The sequence below is a fragment of the Cupressus sempervirens genome, chromosome 6, assembly GCF_028749045.1.
Source record: "Cupressus sempervirens isolate cs-2001-9-10 chromosome 6, ASM2874904v1, whole genome shotgun sequence".
Classification (NCBI taxonomy): domain Eukaryota; kingdom Viridiplantae; phylum Streptophyta; class Pinopsida; order Cupressales; family Cupressaceae; genus Cupressus; species Cupressus sempervirens.
Window position 1 is genome coordinate 441,408,630 of NC_143123.1, and position 10,010 is coordinate 441,418,639.

Genomic DNA, 10,010 nt, shown 5'->3' on the forward strand with positions numbered 1-10,010 from the left:
AAATACTTTTGGTAGTCTTTTGTACTTTCCAATATGTCTTGAAGCCTACATGGCTATCCTCCCTACAAACTCTATAGTTGACCAATTTTCAAAAAAGCAAAAACATCATGGATTTTTCTGAAAATTTCAGCATTTGATCTTCATGATTGTCGATAACAAGAAAAAAATCACTATGCTTTCGGAAAGTTTTTAAAAATTGACTTTGTTTTGTCTTTGGTGCATTTTGAAGACTTCAACATTCGGTGTTTTGTCTTTAGTGCATTTTGTTTGGAGATTAGCTTGTCCCTTGATTAAATCGGATTTGATATCCTTATAAATCTTGTGAGAGAAAGTATTTTAGTATTGAAGAATTTTGCTCAGCATTTTCTAAATTTTGTTCACTAGTGATTTCATCATTCTTGAATAATGGATTGGGTTCTCTATGTAGTTTTACGATTGTATTGGAACATGTTTAATGAGTTCAATTTGAATCTTCTCTTTTATTGCATTTTTTTTTAGTACCTATAGCTTGGTTAGAGGATTTTTTACGTAGATTTTGTCTCTCCAATAGCTTTTGTTGCGTCTCCCCAATAGCTTTTGTTGTGTTAGTGATGTTTTCTCATAAAAAGTGAAGGTTAGTTAATTAGGTTTAGAATATAGGCTTTTCAAATTGAAAGTTGAGTTATTTTAAATTAAATCTATGAAATGATTTTTGCTCGTTGTTTTTAACATAAGATTTGTAATGGTCATGATAATTTTCTAATTTTGTAAATGCTTTTAAATTTTTATAATAATTATATAATAATATTTTATAATATATAAAAATAATTACTAATAAAATATTTATTTGATATACTTCATATTTTACATATTTATGATTATATAAATACAATGTATAATTATTATTAAAGCATTTTCTGTCTTTCTTTTGATGGAGGCCATCCACAAACAAGTTTTAGGTATCTGATACGGGCCCATTGGTGTTTGAAACCTCTTCGGCTATGAGCCAAGGACTAAGGAGCATCCGTGCTCACAAAATTTGCCACGATCCAAAACTTTACACTATATTACTATTATTATTATTAAAAAATTTCCTTTGTGAAAATAAACATATCAATAATAAATTTTAGTTTTTGGTTTTTACAATTTAAAAGATATACTTTCCTATTAGCACACAACATGCTAGTCTATTATAAAGTTTAAACTTGAAGCTAGTAATTTTTTGTTTGTACGACGTAGTTAAGTGGTGTATTTGTATGAAAATAATCATTATTGAACCCAATATAAATAATGTTTACAAAAGTTTTTGTTATGTCATTTTATTTTTTCATATTATTATGAATATAATATTTCAGATGTACATCTTATTTGGTAAAGATATCTTATGATAAAGTTGTTTAATTTTATATTTCAATTCTTTATTCATCTCATCTTTACTTTCCAATTAGTGTGATTTTTTCAAGATATATTGAAATTATAAGATTATAGAGAGGAAAAAATATAGAGGTTGATGAAGATAGTATAAAAAAAAAGACCATTTTCTTATCATGTTTGTATCCATTCAATAAATATTTAAAATTATTAAAAAATATTTTACTTTGAAATACATTAATTTTTCATTCAATAATATTTATCCTATTTTAGTTATATAACATGTTCTATTCTTTGAAGCTTTATCTTATATTACATTTATATAGAACAATTGATTTATATTCTTAAAACAATGTCACCTATGCAAAAGGAAAGACACAATATTTAGTTGATTTGTGGCAAGCTTGTAGAATTTTGTTTAAGGATACAATCAAGGGGTATTGACAAATAAAATCATGATGATAGTGATTATTATAATTTGGTAATTAAAATAGTTCCAATGCATGTCTTGTAGATTGTTATAGGTATGCTAGTAGAGAAATTCCAATATGATTAGTTAATGTCAAGAAGAAAATAGACTATCAAAGCATTGAAAATAGTTACAGGACAAATTATATGGATGTAATAATGCAAATCAAAGTGGTCGTGTTTAAATAGTTGGGTTAATTAGGGTTCAAGTACTTATGTATAATAGTTTTAAAATTTTATTTTAACAGTTTATGAATTCTTGGTTAGGAGATAACCATTTCCTAAAAGAAAGAGGTAGTAAAAATTAAAGTAGAAAAAATATAGACATGATTAAATAGTTAAACTGATATTTAAAATCAATTACAACATTTTATTTAAAAAAATATTTCAAAAAATTATTAAGTATTTTCAATTTGATGCTCATTTTAGTGATTTATCTTAGATTAAGCCATTTCATTAATTAGCTACCTTGGTAAAAGTTATACTTATTGTTATGTATTTCCTAGCCCACATTATTATTATATTTCTAGTTGTGTTAATTTACATTGTTTGTCTCTGACTAGGAAGTTTTCAAGTTTGTTCTATGACATTTATCAAGTCTTTTGACTTTCCTTTGATAGTATGTTTTCCCTCCCTTCTCAAAATCTTGCTCTTATAGATTTCCAAAAAGTCACTTCCCCCTTGTAACATGTGAGGTTTATCAAGTCTTTTGACTTTCCTTTGATAGTATGTTCTCCCTCCCTTCTCAAAATCTTGCTCTTATAGATTTCCATAAAGTCACTTCCCCCTTGTGACATCTGAATTTTTCTCTCCCTAAGCTAGCATTTCATCATTTCCTTAATCATAAATGCCCTCATGTTTCATGTTTCTCAATTGTCCCCATTGTCAATGTAAATTCAAAAAATCCTCAGTTTAATCAAATGACTAGATGATGGGTGCTGATACTTGTTTCTTAATACAAAAACTCTCAAAATAGGCTAGGCTTCTTCCCAAGCCTACCTAAGAATAACATATGCTATCCCTTTATATTCTCCAAGGTTAGAGACAATGTGAATGGCCTATTCCTTGTGCCACTCTCACCTATTCTATTGTCTCCATCGGACTCTTCACAATACCCAAACAACGAACTCACACAATACCCAACACCACCATCACCTTACACCCTCTAGGATTCTTTTTTCAACACCATAGTTCAAACTACTTCCCACTAATGGTCAAACAATATCCAAGACTCTTTATACATTCCAAATTATATTTATCAGCATTCTGGAATTCATATGGACCTCCAAACAATCGTACATAACTTTTGAGATATACAATATTTTCACAATCCCTTTGGTTATAACTTGCATAATTTGGTTCTAAATAACATATCCAAAAACTACAAGAATCCAACTATTCAATGAAAAGATATGGTCCATGTACCAAGACTATAATTGTTTATGACATAATTCAGAAACCTTATTACAATGTGGGTTCCCTTGCTGCATAAGGTGATTACCTCCCAATCTTCAATACATAAACTACTCCACTCATTGGTGATGTTTCTCAATACACCAAGGATGTAGACCAACCCTTGAGCATCCCTTCACATCTGCCATAGGATTACATGTTGCTAATTTGTTGTCTTTTTGTTTGTAACAACAGTCAAAATGTTGATTCACAACTTCTTCTAATACAAGAAATAAAAATGGCGAATCTTGATAAGATTGAAAATTAAACACACAAGGGAAGCTTCAAAGCTTTGCAATCCTCATACAAAGACCATATGCAACTATTGTGGCCAATTAAACCCAAAACTACAAGTGTTATGTTGTTTATCTAGTGAATGCATGTAAAATACTATCCAAATTGTAAATACGGTAGATTATTTTCATAACCTGTGTAGATAGGAAAACCTCAAATACCTCAAAAACTAATAAGCCATTTTCAATATCCTTCAAATACAAATTACTACTAGCATTAACTTTTCCAAATCTAAAACTTATCAAATTCTTGTCCATCTTGTATACTAGGCTCTAGGTGTTGGTTTCAATCCATACAATACTTTTTTAAATTTGCAAGCCATGTCTCCTTTATCTATCAAAAGAAAACCACCAGGTTGCTCTATGTATACCTATTCTCCAAGTTTACTATTTAGAATGGATGATTTGACATCCATCTTATACACATTGAAATTCTTGTGAGTTGCATATGCCAAAAACATTCTTACTACTTCTATTCTAACAACAAGTGTAAATGTTTCCCCAAAATCAATTCCTTCTTGCTGTGAATAACCTTTACATACCAGTCTTTCTTTGTTTCTCACAACCTCACATTGTTCACTCATCTTGTTTCTAAATACCCACTTAGTTCCAATAACATTCTTACCCTTAGGTCTAGGAACCAATTCTGATGTATTGTTCTTTTTTGTAATGCCCCGCTCGAGAACTCAGAAGAAATAAACCTAATATGTTACAAAGTTTATTTAACTATATATTTTTTAAAATTTAAACATCGAAGAAACAATGTAGAAGCAATACACAGAAACACAATATTTACATAAATGTAATTACAATATAGATTTCATTCTTGAAGCATTCCTTCTTGTTGAGTCACATTTAAGAAAGTGTTTTTAATAAGTTTAAGTCTCAATTACAATATTCCTGATCATAAAGAAAGAACATATACATCATCTAATTAGAAAAAGCATGAATAATACAATGAAATACATCTAATGAATAACATCTGCTACACATGTCACATGGTATGCAAGAATAGATACAAGTACACCAAGATACAAGATACATGATAACTTATATACCAAAACTAAACTAGAAGTTTCCAAGATAAGAACAAGAATGATAATGGTGCAACTACATCAACAAACATCCAACATTAGCCAATTTGAGGGGGACCCAAATGGTAAAAAGTCACTACCTCCTAACTGCATGATCACCTTATTAGGCTCCCACTCCCATTGTGCAAGAGAGATAGTGAATGATCTGCATACGAATAATCAAAACATAAAATTATCCTAGGCAAGGAATCCTGATAGCCAAATTTACCTCAAGGGAACATAAACTACTGATAAAGAAAAGATAACCAAACTTGAAAAGGCACTCATCCAAACTAACATAACATACCAAAATCAATAACAAATACCAAGTACAAATCAAATATCAAAATCATAATGATACAACTACCTCCAAATCAATGTCAAGTCTCACGAGCACAATAATCAATAGATATCAACTATCATTAATAAAAGTAAACCACCAATCACTAACTCCAACAATAAAAGCACCACCAATGAATAGCTGACACTCATCAATAAAAGTCAGTTGTCAATGATAATTGACATCCAATCAATAAAAAACAAGTCACAATAAATACACTATCAAAAGTAACATCCAACAAATACACTACTAGTGGTAAATATAAAAAAATCATGAAGGAGAATCAAGCTACATACTATAGAATGTCATCACATGAGCCAACTCTAAGGTTACCCTGGTAGTCTTTCAAGACCATGCCCTTGTAGTGACTCTATGCAAAACCAAAATACCCTCTTGTGAAGACAAGGAAACTAGTCACACCTTTCAATGTATCATCCCATTCCCATTATTAGCCTATACAAGTACTCAAGGCATGGACAAGGTAAAATCTCTAACCTATCTTTTTAATTTATCTCAAGGCATGAGAGAGGAATGTATTTTAATTACTATGTTATCACTTGCTACACAACTTACAATGAGTTACACTATTAGTCACTTTGGGCCCCAACCCCATTACAAGCCACTCCCATAGACATGCATTCCCAAAACTCATAAACCACAATTATGTCTAATACCACAAAAGTAATGCTGATCAAATTTGGTTTCTTAACACACAACTTGAAAATAACATTAGATCTCAAAACCCAAGTTCTCATAAATGTTCATCAAAATAAATCTCAAATTGAATCATAAAATATATCATGACACCTAGTCAAATAATCATAAAAGAGATCTCAAAACACCTCTGGTGCACATCCTAACTTAGCCAACTAAAAAAATCACAAAAAAAAACCATCACAAAAATAAAGATCACAAGACTATAAATAGAATATAAGAAAACACATAGTTTTCAATCATATGGTTTAATTCCATAATTTTCTATTGTTAGATTGAGCCATAAAGATGTGTTTAGAAATAAAGTAAGAATATCCATGTTAATATAAATTGTTATGATAATATACTTATTTAAATTATGTTAATATACTTATTGAATCATAAAATATATCATGACACCTAGTCAAATAATCATAAACAAGATCTCAAAATACCTTTGGTGCATATCCTAACTTAGCCAACTAAAAAACTCACAAAAAAAACCATCAGAAAAATAAAGATCACAAGACTATAAATAGAATAAAAGAAAACACATAGTTTTCAATCATATGGTTTAATTCCATAATTTTCTTCTATTAGATTGAGCCATAACGATGTGTTTAGAAATAAAGTAAGAATATACATGTTAATATAATTTGTTATGTTAATATACTTATTTAAATTAATATGTATTTAAATGTCAAATCTCTTTGTGCATATAAAATATCATGCAACATTATCATGTTATTAATTTAAATAATCTTAAATCATAAATGATTTACTTAATAACATAAAGATATTTTATTAGATTTAAATATTGATATCAATTCCATTTCTAAAATATTACTATGACTTCTATCTAAGACTAATATTAATATTTACTTTTCTTTTAATTCAATATGACTTTACAAATAACTCAAACTTGAAATTATAATTATAATTAAGTTATTACAATTTCTCTTATAATATTCAAATATTCATAACTAGATGATTATATAGTGAACTCCACTATAACTTCTCTTAAAATATAACTAAATCACAATTTTATAGAACTTTCTACAATCCATTAGAGTTCTTTTCTATATTTGCTGGGTAGATTGTGTTAAATTGTTTTTGCATCAACGGTTCGGATCACACTCTATTCCTATAGCTCTTTCACCTTGATGATGGATCACATAGTGTGATCCAAAGCATTTCTGTAATTTTTTTTAATGCAATCTACCCATAAAACATAGCAAAGAACTCTAATGGATTCTGGAAAACTACTATCTACACAATTTTATATTTATTAACTTATAGCTCCACTTGCATTAATAAACATATAACAAGTTATAACTCAGTAAGATTTTTAAAAATAATTAATACTAAAAACTCACTCATAAGAAATTAAGCAGGATTTATTTATTTTAATTTAATTTTAAAAAATTTCTAAAATTAATAATTAATCATAATTTTTTTAAATAAATCTAAAATTTTTATTATATTTTTATAAAATAAAAATAAACATACAATTAGTATTTTTTACATATTTTTGATCTCTCAAAATCATGCAACCATAATATACTTAGTTTTCTATATTTAGTATATTTGTTTTCACATGGATGTAGAAGTTTAGTTACAACATGCTTTCGTCTCAATTAATCCTTTGCTTTTTCAATAAATTTTGCAACCAAATTATGTTAGATAAAAGAGGAATATTTATCTTGATTTAGAAAATTCAAGATAATCACATGGTTCTAAAAGAAAATTTAAAGTTGAAATCCTAACTATTCAATTTGTTGTTTTCTCCCAATTTTCTATAATCAATTTTTTTCTATAGTAAAAAGCCTCTTAAAATAATGCAGTAATAATAATTTTCTAAAATTTTCTACTCTTTTCCTCATTCAACTTTTCTTGATTAATAAGTTTTTCCTTTTCAAAATCTATAACATAATTCTTTATCCAAAAATGAATACAATAAATTACTAAGCATTATGCAAGTACCCGATAAGACATGAAGTAGACAAATCTTTCAACAAAATTCTACAATGAGTTTTCAAACCCTACTTTTGAATCATAGCTAAAATATGAGACAATTTGTGAATGCATGCAAATCCAAATCCTCTGAAACTTTCAATAATTCTTTTGCTCCAATTTCAAATTTTGCTCTCCAAAACTTGTGTGTCCCTCAAATGAACTGCAAACTCTCTAATAAAGAACCATAATCCTAACTAGAGTTTTTATTCTCCAATATTTCAAATGCCACTAACTTTGTTAAAATATTAATATTTTAATTATTTATTCCTTTCATGCACAGTCAAAGGATTATTTAATTAAAATATTATTTTTGTTCTTTTCCTCCATTTTACTAATTAGTACAAGCACTATTTAAAGCATAGTTTATTATTTAAATTAATAATAATTATTAAGCCGCATTATTTAACTACAACTCTAATTTAATTATTATTAATTAAATAATTATAATAAAATAATATTAAATATTAAATCTTTTAATATTATAATTCTCTTTAAACAATTTTCTAAATTAGATTTTTAAATTAAATCTTTTAAACTAAAACACATTTAATTAATTAATAAATAATTAAATGTCATGATATTTTAATTTCTCTTTAACCAATTTTTCATATTAGACTTCCAAATTAAGTCTTTTATATTAAAGCACATGTTTAATTACTTTTCTATTAATTAAATATACTCTTATTTAATATTTTCTTTTAATCAAATAATATTTAATAATTCTCAATATTATATGATTTATAATTCAACCATTTACCAAATAAATCACATAGCCAGATCCACATAAAAACAACATTACCAAAACTCAAGATTAAATAACACAGGCAAAGATAAATCACTTGTTTAAAAGGGGTGGGAAGTTAGATACATGTCCTCCTTCTCAAGATAAGTAATTAGGCTATAGATGGGATCAGACTTGAACATTATATTCCAATTCTTTCCATTGAGTTATTGCAATACTAGAACACACTCATCTTGGCAATTCAAAGAAGTCGATGCCTAATACTTACAAATCTATATAAAAGATGAACATGCACATGTGCATATATATATATCTAAGCTAAATAAGAAATGATAGGGAGTGGTACATCATGTAGATCCCGACTAGTAGGTGACTTTGACTCCCTACCTCAACCATATTAGGCACACCAAATATAAATTTAAAATAGACACACACACCATACACATGCAAGTATGAGGTAAGTATAATAGTAAATCCTACATATAAATAACATCATATTCTAACATGAACATCTCATCATGATGAGGACATAACAAACATCTTTCTAAGATAGTAAACCATATGAGAAGATCATAAAAGTAATTTCATTAACTAACTAAGAGCAATTAAAGCATCATCACTGCAAGTAGGAAATTGCTACAACCTAACATAATTGATTGCTCAACATATCAAAGTATTGCATTTCAACTATGAAATAAATGCTAACACATCTATAGAAGAGTCATATAGAGATTTTAACAACTAAGTCTACAATGATAGAAAAGGTTGGGTATTACATCCTACTCCCCTTAAAATAGGCTTACTCTTGGAAGCTGACTATTACTACTAAGGTAACCAAAATGAAATATATAGCCACAAAATAGCATTTAAAATACCAAGTGTTACGAATCAAAGTTTTATTTTCATAGTTCTATTGTTTTCAATTTTGTTCTTTATATTTTCTTTTGATAAGTTTGGTTGTTTGATCTTGTTGAAAATTTAACAACTTGTTAACTAATGACACACAATATTCTTAGAGTTCCCAATGTTAAAACTCAGACTCTAATACTAGATGTAATTCCTCGCTCATGAACCCAATAGAAATAAAACTAATATGTTTTTTATTAAGTAAAATCTATTTTTTACAAGGGTTCCTAAAACCCACTAGTTAACTACAGAATACTACTAAAAGTTCAAGTCTAGCAACCAAGTAATAGGAAAAACAATAGGCCATACCCAACCATCAAATGTAAACAAAAAACATATGACCAAAAGCTAGGGAATAGACAAAAAAAAAGGAGCATTGATCAGGGCACCAATTCTATAGCTAGCTCCACTTTCTTGAGCTCCAGCTCTCCCATGGCCTTAGCCTCATTGGTCTTTGATTGGCTATCATCTGGAGAAACCTCCTCTTCCCTCTTCCTCTTTTCCACTCTCCTTCTTTTGCTCAGGTTCTCACCCTGCAAAGAATCATCCTCATCAACTGCCCTGATTTCCTCTTTGTCCTTTTCATCCTTCCCCTTTTTTCTTTCCTCTATCATCGAGTGTAGCTGAATGATGTTATGATTAAGACCTTTTATTATGTTGAGACTCTAGTTAGCTAA